Raw genomic sequence first — 17,649 nt, forward strand, 5'->3', positions numbered from 1 at the left:
ACGTATGATGGGGCTCAGGAAGGGAATCCAGCCATAAAACAAGGCCGAATCCACATGAGCGACAGAGTTCGCACCCGCGACGGCAATTGAATATGGCAAAAGCTCTAGAAGAAGTAGAAATTAATGCATGAAAGCACATTCAAACAATGTATGAATAAGTGCTTTAAAAGCAAAGAGAGATGCAGAAGCTCGTAATTAGCGAGCACACCTGTGTGTTGGTCACAGTCACAAGTGGAACAAGACAAATATTTGAGCTGGCAGTACCACTCACTTTAAAATATCTCATTAATTGACCTTCCTGAGAGAGGACAGTATAAGTTCATTACCCTACGCTCGCCGCTGAGTTCGTTAAGTGGTCCACAATATGAATAATCAGGAAGTAATTCCTTAACAATGTTTGCAATCACCAGGCCACTTGAGATCTTCAAGGTGAACCTTGAACATTGTTGTGACAACACAGGGGTATGGAAACGAATCAACTATATAAGTAATATAGTCACTAATTACCAGTCAGAAACTATTTAATCGCGAAATACAGTGGGGTCATAATCGTTAGTTGTTATCTTCTAACCTTATTTATACTCCTAATTATTTTCCACAATACCAGATTATTATCAATTAAAAAGGTTCACAGTTGTTATGAAGACGAGGCAACCATAGTTGGAACAAAATCTGCACTGTTTTTACGTTTAGTAAGTCATTTTAATGGCAAAGTTTTCCTTCTAGTTCAGCCAAACTTGTCAGATTTGTCAGATATGTATGTACAGTATACAGAGTGTTCGGGAACTACATACGAAGGTTGGTCACACTGATAAATTATTTGAAAATAGAATTCAGTATCTCGCACCCTTGTCATTCCATCAGCTGCTGAAGTTAGTCAATCAGATCGCTTCACGGGCGAATGCAAATGGACTTTGTGAGGCGGAATGTCGAATTATTTATTTCAAATTATTTTCACTATGATCAACCCTCCAAAACTCATGTACCAAGGTCACGTTGTTACCGACCACTCTGTATAGAGATACTGTGCAGCAGATTGTGTGGCTTTATTTGAAGAGGATCAGCGCTACAGCAGGTTACAGCAAGACTGCGCTAGTTGTCATTCTGGTAATGAGACAATGTCGATAGCGCAACCTTTTTCGAATGATCTTACGGAATTTGTGTCCTTCTTCCCCATTAGCACTATTTTACCTCTCAAGACATTTTCATGTATTTTTAAAGAAAGAGAAAATACGCATTCATGACACGGTGACACAGACGGTACATCGTGTGAGTATTGCAGATATGACACAACGAACCTTGAGAAAAGTGTCACAACAAATATGTAGGCGTATACAATTGTGCCTGTAATAAAATGGTGATTATTTCCAATATCTCTTGTAAACTGGAACTACGGGAAGGCAACGTTCGGGTAACAATTTAGTGTTGTGTACGCGTATTTATTATTCTCAACACCTCCGGAATATTTACGTTGAGATTCAAATTTATTTTCCTTTACCTAAAGGCATGTGTAACAACTTATATGTAATTGCCAGATGTTTCGGTGAAATACAACCTCAGAAAAAAAAATCGGACATTCTGAGCCTGCTGGTTTTATGAACACGCTGTACTTCCGACAATGTCCTTTATGGAGAAAGATTGCTATGCGATTCGGCTCACATAGGTTTGAGCTTGAATTCGGGATATGGTGGGCTCGAACTTCACCATCAGCAAGTCTGAAGATGGTTTTTCGTTGTATCCTAATTCCTCACCAGGCGTATCCTGGGGCTGAATCTTAATTAAGGTCACGGCCGCTTCTTTCCAAATCCTAGGTCTTTCCAATCCCATTGTTGCCAAAGATCTAACAGATGCGACGTTAAAATACTTGCAAATAGATTCCAAGAAATGCCCGTTGCCTGCCCAGTGAGATCATAAATGTTATTAGAAATGAAGAAGCCGGGTTGAGTGACTCAGACGGTTAAGGCACTGGCCTTCTAACCCGAACTTGGCAGGTTCGATCCTGGCTCAGTCCGGTGGTATTTGAAGGTGCTCAAATACGACAGCCGCGTGTCGGTAGATTTACTGGCACGTAAAAGAACTCCTGCGGGACTAAATTCCGGCACCTTGGCGTCTCCGAAGACCGCAAAAGTAGTTAGTGGGACGTAAAGCAAATAACATTATTATAAATGAAGAAGATGACGAACTTTCGCATGTCTCTACCTTCTAAGGAACAACTAGTAATTCTTGCTGTAATGTTTCGTCAAATTCGTTCTAAATTCGTTATTGTCTTTTTAGTCACAGATGTTTGTATTATGAAGTATTGTATCTTATAAACGCTTCACAAATCCAAAAAGGAAATTCGCTCTATTCATGAGCACGTGTCCACGATAGCCACCATCCATGGTTCAAATGACCGTGTTACCTCGTGCCGGTTCTATCTACCGCCTTGGTGCATGCGCAGTGTGGTACCCGTTAGGAACTACCATCCACACGCACTTCCGTAATTTAGCAATAATTACATAACTTCTAGGGTTTCTGATGGGCCGGGACCCTGATATTTATGCAAATGTCAAAGCTGAACTGTTGTCCGTGTAGCGTATACCTTTCATTTGCTTTAGTATGTTTGTATTCTAACCCAGGGCCTCTTGGGGTGTATGTGCCTGGTGCATGCACTGTGCACGGTGCAAAAGACGACTTCGCTTGGTTGCCCAGAGTGCAGACCCCCACTCCTCGATTTGGAGCAATAGCGCTGTCTCTCTCTTTCCCCTGGCCTGTCTCGCTCGCTTCCCACTGTATTTCTCCTCCTCACTTGCTCCGTAGCGCTACAAATCCGAGCCGAGTTGAGCCGAGCTTAGCCGTGTAGCCCAGAGACGAAGCGTTTGTCCGAGCCGAGCCGAGTGGAACCGATGCACAGTGCACAGAGCTCCTGCGCCTCGATTTGCACGCGTGAGATTTTGGGCGTTTGAGAGGCCCTCTTATCACCTATTACAATCTAAACATCCGCGTTCTACGAGGGCGAATCAAAAAGTAAGTATACTTCCAAGTTATGGCCATTTATGGAACCACCTACACATAGGCAACACGGCTAAGTTCACTTTTCCACATAGTTCCCAAGATACTGTAAACATTTCTCCGAACGGTCAATCAACTGTTCGATTCCGGATGCGTAGAGAACACGTCCTGCGCCATGTAATCACCTGGAGACAGCTGCTATCACCTCCTCATCGTTTCCGAATCCTCGTCCACCGAGATCCTTTAGCAGCTTACCGAACACGTGACAACCCCATGGTGCTAAGTCTGGACTGTATGGAGGATGATGCCATACCTCCCACTTGAATCGCTGCAGCAGTTTGGACGTTTGACAGGCCGTGTGAGGTGTTGCGTTATCGTGCAACAAAATCACACCGGTGCTCAATTTTCCCCACCGCTTTTCTTCAATTGCCTTACGCAACAGGTTCAACGTTTGACATTACGAAGCCGAGTTCATTGTCGTGCCTTTCGGCATAAATTCCACGTGCACCATACCCTCCATGCCAAAGAACAATGTCGCCATTACCTTTCCTGTTGAGGGTTGGACCTTGGCCTTCTTTCGTGGTGGTGATTTGGTGTACACCCATTCCAGCGATGTTCTCTTTGCTTCGGGATTGAAGCGCTGGACCCACGTTTCATCCCCTGGGATGATTCATCGCAGAAACTCGTTGCCCTCCACCCAATACGGTTGCAAAAATGCCTGTGGTGATTGGAAACGTTGTCTCTTTTGAACATCGGTGAGCAGATGTGAGGCCCATTTTTGACACACTTTACGAAATCCAAGGTGCTGGTGAACAATGGAGAACTCACTGCCATAGGAAATGTTCGACATACCGGCAGTTTCTTGCAGTCTTATGCGCCGATTCTCTCTAATGATCCATCCACGCCGTCAAAATTTACAACGGTAATGAACGTTGCGTACCTGCCTCCCTTATATTCGTCCGTGATATCCACGCGTCCGGCGCCGAATTGCTTACACCACTTTATAACACCTGGGGGGAAAATTGCGCGCTTACCACATGTAGCAGTGATTTCACGATGAATGTCCGTGCATTGAGCCGTTTAGCCCATAAAAATCTCACCGTTGCAAACACCTCAACATCCAGTTGACGCGTCACTCAGCCTACACACACAGCACGACGGGATACCACACCAACCTTCCTATCGGACGTCTCAGCAGTGAGTGTAGCTTGCTCCGCATTGGCCATGGTCACGACATAGTGTAACTTACTTTTTGATTTGCCTTCGTAGGTATCACTATCGCTATCACTACGCTATACCACACCAGCATGTGGGATCCTCAACCTCTTTGCTTCATATTAGTGATGTTCCAGGTGTTCCGAAGACAAGTGAGAATGTAAATACCTAATATCACAGCTAATATTTCATGAAAATAGAACTGACATGAAATCACGACCTGAACTTGAAACGTGTAACCAACGGATGGAGGTTAATCGTTTCCACATTTCATCTACCATATTAATCATCCTTTAACACGACTTGCGTTTATAATTTTGCCCGTCGTTCCCCGCCCATGAAACGAGAAACTCACCTTCTTCTTCTCCTTTTAAATTCACTCGCTCGTTTCCTGCTGGCCTACAGTCATTAAGGTTCGGTCACTTCATCACCCAGAGCTAATAGAGCCCATCCTCTGGAATTTATAACTAGCACCTAACGTGTAACACTGCTGAGCACAGAAACAGTGGGCAGAGACCTCACGGCTAAGGTCATCACAGAACTCGGCCACGCTCTCTCTTAAACAAAATAACAAAAATCTACAGGTAAAAGTTAATTTATGTCTGCCATTATTTACTGCAAGTATAATTAAATATTAGAACTATATACTTAACACCCTTTTCAACTGTTATGGACTTAAAAGGCAAACGGAAGTAAAAATGATAAAATTTGAGGAACATTTATGCAAAAACTATCAAACGTACTAATTTGTTATAAAATGAGCAAAAATTTATTTTGGTGGTTTTAATGCAGGGAAATGTTGGTATCCTACTTTCTTTTGTATAATATTCTTATCATTAGCTGATTTATTAATCTAAAATACGATATTATTTCATACATTTCACGAGAACTACTTTACGTAGTGCAAAAAAGGTCGTCTTAAATTTTGGTCACTTACAGGACTGTGTGAAAATTTCATTACCCTAATTTGATTAATTCTTGAGAAAGTGCTCCTTGACACTCAAATTTTAATTTTTCTGGAAATGGCTTTCAGAGTTTGTCAATAGAACTTCTGCTTATATGATAGGTTGTCAGGGTTTTGTTGCTCATCTCCTAAAAGCTCCCCTGTATTTCATATCACCGACCGAGCTCGCCATGTGGTTAGGGTCGCGCAGTTGTAAACTTGCATTCGGGAGATAGTGGGTTCGAATTCCACCATCGGCAGCCTTGAGAATGTTTTTCGGTGGTTTCCTATTTTCACACTAGGGAAATGCCAGAGCTCAGCCTTATTATATTAAGATCTTGGTCGCTTCCTTCCAAATACTAGCCCTTATCCATCCTTGCATCACCAAAAACCTTCAATGTGCTAGTGTGACGTTAAACTCAGCCTCGGAAGGTCGACTGAGTAGAGGGGGGTTCAATTCCCACCCCAGCCATGCTCGAAGTGGTACTCCGTGGTTTGCTATTCCTCCTTCAGGGATGGTACCAAACTTAAGGCTACGGCCTCTTGCTTGCCTAGCCCTTCCAATCTTTCCATCCCCTACGAGGCCCCTGTTGAGCATAGTGTGTGAGAGTGCTTGGTTGAGGTACTGTTCCTACTCCCCAATTGTATCCCCCGACCCAATTCACGCTCCATGAAAATTCCCTTGGGGAGGTAGGGGTGGGATCCCTCACTGACTCTGAAGGACAAACCAACTGTGAAGGATGTACGGATTAAGAAAGAAGGAAAGAAAGAAAGAAAGAAAGAAAGAAAGAAAGAAAGAAAGAAAGAAAGAAAGAAAGAAAAGAAAGAAAGAAAGAAGAAAGAAAGAAAGAAAAGAAAGAAAGAAAGAAAGAAGAAAGAATAGCATCTCTGGAAGCGTTTAATCACGTCACCACGTTCTCGGCAAGCATATGTAAAATAGTAATTACTCGATTTCTAAGGTGAATCCAACAATAAATCTTAGTTTTCTTTGAAGGAGAGTGCTCGAATTTGTGGGATAAGAAAACAGAAAAATGGATATATTTTAATTTGTTCAACCCTGGCTTCCGTTATCCCGACAACAATCAAATGCCGACATTTGTGACAGGCATGACTTAGTGCTGGGTAACAGAGCAGTTGTTTAGCACGCGCGACAAATTTAAATTACCCGTTAAATATTGATTGTGTTATTTCCTATGCCAATTATGTCTCGAACATTCAAACTGGAATTCAAATATGCAATAATCAATTTAAAGTAATGCTTAATAGACTTTAACCCACTGTCGGCAGCCCTGAAGATGGTTTTCCGTGGTTTCCTATTTTCACACCAGGCAAACGCTGGGGCTGTACCTTAATTAATTAATGAGTAATTCTTTCAGTTAAAATTTATATTTACAGTGTATTACAGCCAACGACCGTTACCAAATCTGGACTCTGATGAGGTACCCTAAGCCCGAGTTTACCTGCAGTAAGTTGTCAGTTCCAACAACACATGATCTGCCCATCCACTGCTGTTTATCTTCAGGATCTCTTGGAATTCAGTATTTCAACATGGCACCGTCGGTGGCAGTTTTGAGAAAGGAAAAAAATGAATATTCAAGCCTTTGTGTTGGAGTATTTCCTCCGTTAACAGTTAAACAATTCTTCATATGGATGTATTTCTTGCGTAATTAATCAAAAGGTCCGCTTCTGTGGTGTAATAGTAAGTAAGTAAATTCATGTCCTCATCCCGAGGTAGTGCAGCTCTTTTGAGGCACACCCGCAATGGAGGCGAGCTGCATGTATCATATTAACCATATACCAGCTCTCTTGCCATTTTTAAATTTCGGTACCGGGAATCGAACCTGGGCCTCCAAGGACGGCAGCTAATAGCACAAACCGTTACGCTACGGAGGCGGACTGTGGTGTAATGGTTAGTGTAATTAGCTGCCACCCCTGCGGGCCCGACTTCGATTCCCGATTCCGCCACGAAATTTAAAAAGTCGTACGAGGGCTGGAACGGGATCGACTCATCTTCGGGAAGTCAACTGAGTAGAGGTGTGTTCGATTCTCACCTCACCCATCCTGGAAGTGGTTTTCAGTAGTTTCCCACTTCTCCTCCAGGCGAATTATGAGATAGTACCCTATCTTCCCATCCCACAACAAGGCCCCTCTTCACCATAGAAGGTGAGGCCTCCTGGGCGAGGTACTCGTCCGCCTCCCTAGTTGTAACCCCAGGACACTGCCCTTGAGACGGTAGAGGTGGGATCCTCTCTGAGTCCGAGGGAAAAACCAACCCTGGAGGGTAAACGAACTAAGAAAGAAAGAATTAATCAATAGAGAACTCTTAATTGAGCATTAATATCCATTTCACAGAAAAAATAAACTTGATTTAGTTGCCCTATGAAGTCAGGTACCATGTGCATGCATTTTTATTTTATGACATTTAGGCTGTCTGAGTGGAAATTTAGGTTCCGATTTACTCTACCACACGATATAGCCTATGACTGATTTTTCATTAATTTTGTTATTTTTGTCACTAGAGCTCTCTTACATGTCAACATCGAACGACATAGAGTACCGAATGGACCCTTCAAAAATCCGACTACTTCTGCCGGCTGTGAACCCGCGATCTTCGAGTCTACCACTGATCCTCAGACGGAGTTATATAAGAATAAAAAGAAGAAGACTGTGAAGAAGCCCGTGCGTCTAGAACACGTGGGTGAACATAACCTGTAAAACCACAATGAAATTAAGATCTCCTTGGGTAGTAGTGATTGTGTGTTGGTGAAGTCAGTAAGCACAGTGAAGGCTTAGTGGTTAACAATGGATCACATACAGCAGCTAATTCATATGCAAATTGTACAGATAAAGTAGTTGAAAGGCTTATTTTTATTGTTGTTACTCTCTGTGGACTCATAGTCGAGGAACACAGAATTCATATGCAAATTATTATCCGAAGACGTGGTTAGTCAAGTGGCCTGATGGAATAACTTAAATATTCAGTAAATGTTCGCTCTAACTGAATGTGTGTTGTAGGGGCTGGTTTATTGGGCGACATAACTGGCAAGTAGACGGGCTGGCGCGTTCGTCCCATACATGTCTGGGTCAACACATTGTTTCATTTCACTATAGGTTCTTCTCGTGAATATTTTTCAGACGATTGATACACACTGCAACTCCCACATTGTTACATCTTATACTCTGCCAAGTTTGCAAGTGTGTATATGGTATTGATAAACATCTGTCATTTAAATGTATCTCAGAAAGAGGGCGTAGAAATAGTATTGAAACTGGGAGAGAAATTCTCAACCCTGAGAACTGAATACGACTCTTACAATTTACACGAATACAGCTTCTTTATATATATAAAGGAAACTAGCGCATGGAAGCAATATGAAATGATAACGACCTTAGACCTCTTAAGATATTCTTGTAGACGAAATCAGTTGTTTTTCTCCGGATTTATTTCTTTAACCGAATCAGAAACATAAATATCAAGGATACATCCAGAAAAGTTGTATAACACACATATCATTTCTCGGAGCTGGGTAATACCACATCACATGGGTCTATCCTACACAAATAAATGTCATTCGATCAATGCATGATTTTAATTAATCATTTGTTGGTGATAGCGTTCTGCATTAACGGTTTCACCAGGCTTCAAGAGTTCATAACACACAATACCGCTCTGGCCTTGGTGTTGAAGGACCGGCTTCGCCAGGTGACAGCCACGATTTTCTCCGCTTCGGGTTTTCAAGATAAACCCGTCACAATTTGGTACTGAAGTTATTTTCCATTTGCCGTTCATTCAAATAGTATGGGACCCATTTACCGAGTTTACCGATACTCCCCATTGCTCGCAAACGTCTGCCGGTTGTTTCTTGTGACACATTTAATGCTCGTGCCAATTGCTGTTGAGTTTGAGTTGGGTCATCATCCAGTAACGCGTGCAATTGCTCGTCTTCGCACTTTTGTGGTCTACCAGAGCGCGCACTGCCTTTCACATTGACATCACCACGTTTAAACCATGTCGCGCATGTTCTAAGCGATGGAGAGTGTTTACCATATGTTTCTACCAGCAAACGATGACTTCCCATAGATTTTTCCTTTTCATAAAGTAAGAAAAGCAATCCGTGCCGCAATGTTCTTTTCAGGCACAAACGCCGGCATGATCACTGAACGATACAACACAGACGCTAGTGTTTGTCAGGTGAACAAACTGACACATGTGCCAAATTAATACGCTGAGTACAGTTCGCTGGTGCCATCTCTTAGTGAAACCGAAAAAGACATACATACACCTGGTATACGTAGCTCAGTGTGACGTTCTTCCAAGGTCCTTTCAGCCGCCTGCCTATTACATCGCTCATTTTTCCCAATGCGATATTTAAACCTTTCGCACTATAACGACGATAAATCCTAATCCACACGTAAAAATGAAATCCAGTAAGGAGTATCTTAATATCAGTAAGAATATAGAGGCGATCAGGCATTTTATTATGATAAGGAATACCCACATAAGCAAATGGAGTTGTACACCAGGATACCCTTATATTTTGGAAATGAAGATTCAAAGCCTCAAGTGTAAAGAAAAAATGCCGAATCCTGTGTGAAACGAAACTTCAAAGTTTATTCCAGGATCACTTTCCATATAGAATCTTGAACATGAAAATTGATCAACTGAAAGCTGACAGAATTTTCAAAATGAAGCTTATCAAATGTCTGCCAATTTCGACGCTGACTCATCTCACATTTAGGAACTAATCAAGTTACGTGTTCAGAGCAGAACAAGAGTGTATGTTGGTCCATTACGTCAGCCGATCAAACCCTATATTATTTCCCGAGATGTGAACTCTTCCCCTATCGCCGAAGCACTCTACACTGTGTTCTGCAGTGTTATTTTTCAAGCACCTACACATGCGAAGCAGCGTTCCTTCGCCGACAACATGCAATCATTGATGTAAGTAGTGGTTATATACAGGAGAGTCAAAATCACTTGTTGAGTGATTTAGGGAACGTTGACATTGTATTGTGTATTGCAGATTCAGATGATCATTGACATAGTGGACTTGGCAGTGCTGGTGGTAGGAGTGTAGGGGTGAGCGACGTTTCAGAAAAGTCATTTCCCATAGTCCGTGGAAGGAAGGAAAAAAAATGCTTCTAATCCAGTTTACTCTAAAATAATTCCATTTGCCATAGAGTGTGACCCTGAATTTCGGGACAAACTTCATGTAGTGAAATTTTTTTTTTTTTGCTAGTTGCTTTACGTCGCACCGACTCAGATAGGTCTTATGGCGACGATGGGACAGGAAATGGCTAGGAGTGGGAAGGAATCGGCCGTGGCCTTAATTATGGTACAGCCCCAGCATTTGCCTGGTGTGAAAATGGAAAACCACGGAAAACCATCTTCAGGGCTGCCGATAGTGGGGTTCGAACCTACTATCTCCCGAATACTGGACACTGGCCGCAATTAAGCGACTGCAGCTATCGAGCTCGGTGTAGTGAAAATTACACAGATAAAAATTGTACGATAATTTTCGTTGTATTCTGAGAAACTGTTTCTGTCTCTGCGTTGGGCAGTTTCTACTAAGTACAGGTAGTTTAGGGATAATTTAGTGTTAGTCTCACGGAACTAAGGAATATTTCCCTTAACACCAGGTTTCTCCTAGTGCAAGTTTCGTTGAATACAGGCTGCACTGTATCTCTATTGGAACATGTCACAAACTGTCCACAAGTAAGAGGTCCTGATTGAATGGTTGGCGTAGCTCCCTTCAAATCGAAAGGCCGTGGATTTGATTCCCAGTCAAGCCAAATATTTTGGTGTACCTGGTTAATTCCTCTTGCTCGGAGACTGAATACTTGTGTTACTGTTCACGGGTTCTTTCCCACACTACAGAACTCAACACACTACCAACTAGCACAAGTTAACATGTCCCTCCACATAAAGCCGACTTCAGAAACGGGTTAATTTTTGCTATTTTTTTCTACGTCGCACTAACACATTGAAGTTCCCGTGACAGAAGAATGGGAAAGAACTGGGGAAAGGTTTCGGAAGGTAGCGGCCGTGGCCTTGATTAAGGTACATCCCCAGAATTTTCCTGGTGTGAAAATTAGAAACCACGGAAATCCATCTTCAGAGCGCCGACGATGGGATTACAGTATGCAAGCTCGCAGTTGCCCGCTCCTAACCGCATTGCGAACTCGCTCGGAGCTTCAGGAAGGGCATCTGGTCGTAACACTTGGCTTCGACTCCAAGGAAATGTGGGAACTATGAACTGAAGGATGGGACCAGATTTCAAATACATCCTATGTACGGTGATCATACAAGTAATGGGCCGATATGAAGTGTTGTTACATGGCTGCTAGACGTATTTCATTTGATGGTATCGAGGGTTTCGAGACATAGCTGTACAGAAACGAGGAGAATGCCAAATGAAGATGTACATTATTTAATAGGTGAGGTGGTTAAACACGAGAATACCTTGGTCATATCATGCGAGGATCTCGACACGCTCCGCTGCAACTGATCCGGTACGGTACGAGTGAAGGACGCGAGACGTTATCACAGACAAAGAAAGGATGATCTCCGCCAGTGAAATGCATGAAGCGCCCACACTGTTAGTTTGGATAGCGAGCCGCAACGCAAACACGGAAAGAGTCCGTGGTGTAAAGAGTATCGCAATGTGCTTGGCCATTTCGGACTCATCGGCATTTCTCGGAAATAGATAAGAAAAAGGGCATAGTTTTCGCCCTGGGAATCTCAAGTAATCGCCCTCAACAACAACAACAAAATCCATTCTTGGACCTCAACGATCAACTTATCGGTGTCTTGAATTTCGCAGATGTATCGATGATCAAGTATCCTAAATAAGGGTTACAATAATTACGAAGGCAGGTTCAGGTCTGATCCTTCACCAGCCAACGACACGCGAGTCACAAACCAGGCACGATTTTGATAAACTTCGAAATATGTGTACCATTTGGTATTCTGTGACGCCCTGTGACTAACCACGCACAATTCCTACTCACCTCTGGAGATGATTAGTTAAGCATCTGACTCATAATCCTAAGTTCACGGGTTCGATCCTTGCTGACGAAGTATATTTTTCGAGGGCGGTCAAAACTCATGGTTTTCCTTGTCATTGTGGCATGTTGGAGATTCGTGCTGGTGCAGTTGAATTCAACCGAGTGGGAAGCTACTTTGCTAACTAACAGCACGTTTCCCGGCCGGGTCGGTGATTTTACCTTCATTTGCTAATCGCCTGGGCGCGGGTGCCGTTCTCAAGAGTGAAGTAAGGATGTGAATGAGAGGCTGTTTATTAAACATCTCCAAGAATATTTGATGCTTGTTGTTTAAAGGGACCTAACATTTAGCTCATTGGCCGAAATAATATATCCTCATAGTTGCGCAGGTCACCCATGGATGTCAACACTGGGTCTTTCGACACATCATACACCATTATAGATATGACACGACTAAACATTGTGAGTTTTCTTGCATGAAAAGGAATGCTCCTTTCACGAAGCCAGCCGCCAGAAATCCTATGTTCAGAGGACTCTAAAACTTTCAATTTTAATTTCTGTGTTGATGGGATGACAGTATTTTTTTTTTCTTTGCAACTAGCTGTACGTCACATCGACACAGATGTTTTATGGCGACGATGGGATAGGAAAACGGTTGGGAGTGGCAAGGAAGTGGCCATGCCTTAATTATGGTATAGTCCCAGCATTTGCTTGGTGTAAAAATGGGAAACCACGGAACACCATCTTCAGGAATGGTGACAGTGGGGTTCGAACCCATTACTTCCCGAATGCGAACTCACAGCTGCGCACCCCTAATCCCGCAGCCAACTCGCTTGGTCACAGTAATTCGTAGGGATCACTGTAAATACCAAGTCAATATAAATAAAGTTGTAGGGGGTCCGCTGTATGTAATTTCGTTTGCTTTGCCAAGTTTTCAGATATTTATCCGTTTTAGGCCAACTCAAGACCGAATCCGCCGTTTTTTTTTCGTATCTGTTTGTCTGTTTCTCTGTTTGTCTGTTTCACCATCACGGCAAAACGGCTGGATAGATTTCAACCAAACTTCATATTCAGAGTACACTCACCCCGAGGAAAGTTTCGATATGCATATCATTTTAAAATATTTGATTCGATGGGGGTTTATAGGAAAACCAGAACGGTTTTCCTTCATTTTCTCTTATATTATTGATTTTATTTAAACTCCGTGGACCGTACGTGAAACGTCTCTTCATTACAAACAACTTCCGTTATGTTCATAATTACCTTACTATTCAAATGACGGAGAAATTTACTATTTTTTGCGGGTATCATGATCTGCGTGTGTGGCTGACAGACCGACAACGAACCTACCGGTTACCATGGCAGCGTCTCTGACTGCATGCCAGCAGGGAAGTAACGTATTGCCATTTTCCTCATCATGCCTTTAAATTCGTGGTTGTTCCTTGGGTAGAAGGCAAGAGAGGCGTCAATCGGCCATTCTGCGGGATGTGGCGGATTATCGTTGGAGTTTATAACTTTCCTCGAATAGCTTATGTAATAAAACCATTAGCCATTTTCTTATCTGTTGACCTAAGAATGCCTGCGCCTAAATTTCTCCTCTGTTACCTCTTTCTTATATCAATAACTCACACCGGCATAATTTATTGAGGGACATTTGATTTTCCAATACATTCACTTGGTATTTACATATTTCTCGTCATCCGGCTGTCCTCAGTTTTAATCCATTTTCTATTAATTTCAACTTTCTTTACGGAATTATTTTCTTCCTTAATTACTCCGTATGTATGCGAGTGCTAATCCAGAAAGCTTAACACACTTTCCTTTGAGGAAATATTCTAAGCTATGCAAATGCATAACTTTCGGCCCCGGAAAATATCGAAATATGGATGCAATTTTAACGACGGTGCACCTTCGTTTCGGGATAATTGGTGACTAATCGGTAAGTCTTATCACAAATCAGAAAGCACAATCGCCTTTCATTTTGGAGAGATCTACAACTTTGGTCCTATGACTTTTTGTCATATTTCTCCCTTATGTTTTCCTCGATTTGAAGTTAATTTCGTACTTTCACACGGATATGTTAACATTTGGCACACTTATAGGAAAGATAGAATCATGATATTCGGCACGCACATTGACATGGCCAGTGGCCATGTGATAGCCAAATTTTATGATTCTAGCTGTCACATGAGTCTCACAAATATAAAGTAGTATGCGAAAACGGTACAAAATTTCACACCATTCAAAGATTCTAACTCAATCTAACCCATAAATATAGGAGATACGAGATGATGTCATGGACCAACCATGTAGAACACTGAAAGAGGCGTCTGATGGTGAGGTACGTTTGTAGATATGTCGCAGAGTTTCAAAGCGGTAACTCTCGAAATAAAGGGCTGTACTTCTAGAATGTGTCTGTACATTGACTATTTTGGCGACATTTCTGTACAGTTATCCGTTTCAGGTGTAATAATGACCATCTGCATATTTTCAGATTTGGTGTCTGTTTGTCTGTTTGTCTGTTTGTGTGTTTGTCTATCACTTGGAAACTACTGGATATATTTCCACCAAACTTCGTATTTATAATCCACCTGTCCTTGGGTAGATTTTAGGGCAAATATTGTTTCTAAATCCATGAACTGACTGGGGGTTTATACAAAACCGAAACCGTGATTTTGCAGTCCCACAAAATATACACAACCAAACTTAATAGAAATCTACCTGCCTCAATGGAAATGTATTTCTAAACCCTTTTTCCCATGTGCATCATTTCGATAAGAAGATTTATTAGGGAGATATCATTAACAGACCGTTTTTCGGTACAAGTCCCACCGGACTTAACGTAAGAACGGGTGCGTGTTGAGCGTATTTCTTACAGCTTTGAAAACTACTGAAGATATTTGAACCAAACTATATATTTAGCATCCACCTTTCCAAAGGTAGATTTTAAAGGTCAATAACATTTCTTATTCCCGGAATGGACTGGCGGTTTATAGGGAACAGAAATGGTGAATTTACTCTTCCACAATATATAGAGTACAAGACCAACCTGACTGGAAATCGACCAAATTTGTTGGAAATCCATTTCTAAAACTTTTTTCATGTGCATTTTTTCGATAGGAAGATTGATAAGGGAGTTATCATGAATGGTCGGTTTTGCAGGTTATGTCCAGCAGACATAGACCAAAAGGTGTTGTACGTGGAGCAGATTCCTTATCTATCTATATAAATAAAATCTTAACGACTGTGTGCCTGTACATTGACTATTTCGGCACAATTTTCATTCAGCTACGCGTTTAAGGGGTAATAATGACCATCTGCATATTTTATTGGTTTAGTTTCCTGAAAGTCCTCATTTTAACCCTCCTCGCCCAAAATCCACATTGCGGCATAATCTGCCAGACGAACAAGAAAACTGAAATTTGGCAAAATTATACGATTTAGGCTGTAACGGACAGAGCATTTCCAAGATCTTTAAATTTTTCACTTTTTATCCCCGAAGAATATCGAAACATGGAGGAAATTTTAATGATCGTACAGACCTTCGGGAAGTCCTATCACATAACGGATGGCACAATCTCCGTTCAATTTGGAGTGATCTACAAACTTGGTCATATGACTTTTTGTCGTATCTGTATCCCTTTTACGATTGATTTTTGTCTATTTCTCGATGTTAAGTAAATTTGGACTTTTTACATGCATAATTCATACTCTCAGTCACTTATAAGAAAGACAGAATTATCAAACTCTACACGAAAATTGGCCCACCCAGTAGCCATATGTGAGCCAAATGCTATATATGTAGCTGTCACATAATTATCTTAAAAGTCATGCAATGTGAGATAATCTTACAAAAATTTTACCTATTAAACGTTTCTAACTCAATTTGACCCATGAATGGATAAGATGTCATAGGACGAGCCATTTAGGCCGCTAAATTCGGCTTCTTATGGTCCAATCCTTTGTCGATATGACGTACCGTTTAGCAGCACTTAAACTGTAAATGAAGGTCTGCAATATTGTGAGCATGCATATACTTTCGTATGTCGATCTATATACACTGACTGGCAGAGCAAATGCAACACCAAGAAGGAGTGGTCAGAACTTTATGCCAATTGCAGGGTAGACTGACGTCACTGAGGTATGCTCATGATGTGAAATGCGCCGCTGTGCTGCGCACGTAGCGAACGATAAATGGGACACGGCGTTGGCGAATGGCCCACTTCGTACCGTGATTTCTCAGCCGACAGTCATTGTAGAACGTGTTGTCGTGTGCCACAAGACACGTGTATAGCTAAGAATGCCAGGCCGCCGTCAACGGAGGCATTTCCAGCAGACAGACGACTTTACGAGGGGTATGGTGATCGGGCTGAGAAGGGCAGGTTGGTCGCTTCGTCAAATCGCAGCCGATACCCATAGGGATGTGTCCACGGTGCAGCGCCTGTGGCGAAGATGGTTGGCGCAGGGACATGTGGCACGTGCGAGGGGTCCAGGCGCAGCCCGAGTGACGTCAGCACGCGAGGATCGGCGCATCCGCCGCCAAACGGTGGCAGCCCCGCACGCCACGTCAACCGCCATTCTTCAGCATGTGCAAGACACCCTGGCTGTTCCAATATCGACCAGAACAATTTCCCGTCGATTGGTTGAAGGAGGCCTGCACTCCCGGCGTCCGCTCAGAAGACTACCATTGACTCCACAGCATAGACGTGCACGCCTGGCATGGTGCCGGGCTAGAGCGACTTGGATGAGGGAATGGCGGAACGTCGTGTTCTCCGATGAGTCACGCTTCTGTTCTGTCAGTGATAGTCACCGTAGACGAGTGTGGCGTCGGCGTGGAGAAAGGTCAAATCCGGCAGTAACTGTGGAGCGTCCTACCGCTAGACAACGCGGCATCATGGTTTGGGGCGCTATTGCGTATGATTCCACGTCACCTCTAGTGCGTATTCAAGACACGTTAAATGCCCACCGCTACGTGCAGCATGTGCTGCGGCCGGTGGCACTCCCGTATCTGCAGGGACTGCCCAATGCTCTGTTTCAGCAGGATAATGTCCGCCCACACACTGCTCGCATCTCCCAACAGGCTCTACGTGGTGTACAGATGCTTCCGTGGCCAGCGTACTCTCCGGATCTCTCACCAATCGAACACGTGTGGGATCTCATTGGACGCCGTTTGCAAACTCTACCCCAGCCTCGTACGGACGACCAACTGTGGCAAATGGTTGACAGAGAATGGAGAACCATCCCTCAGGACACCATCCGCACTCTTATTGACTCTGTACCTCGACGTGTTTCTGCGTGCATCGCCGCTCGCGGTGGTCCTACATCCTACTGAGTCGATGCCGTCCGCATTGTGTAACCTGCATATCGGTTTGAAATAAACATCAATTATTCGTCCGTGCCGTCTCTGTTTTTTCTCCAACTTTCATCCCTTTCGAACCACTCCTTCTTGGTGTTGCATTTGCTCTGTCAGTCAGTGTATGTTCACTGATGTCGTT

Source organism: Anabrus simplex, chromosome 6, assembly GCF_040414725.1.
Source record: "Anabrus simplex isolate iqAnaSimp1 chromosome 6, ASM4041472v1, whole genome shotgun sequence".
Lineage (NCBI taxonomy): Eukaryota > Metazoa > Arthropoda > Insecta > Orthoptera > Tettigoniidae > Anabrus > Anabrus simplex.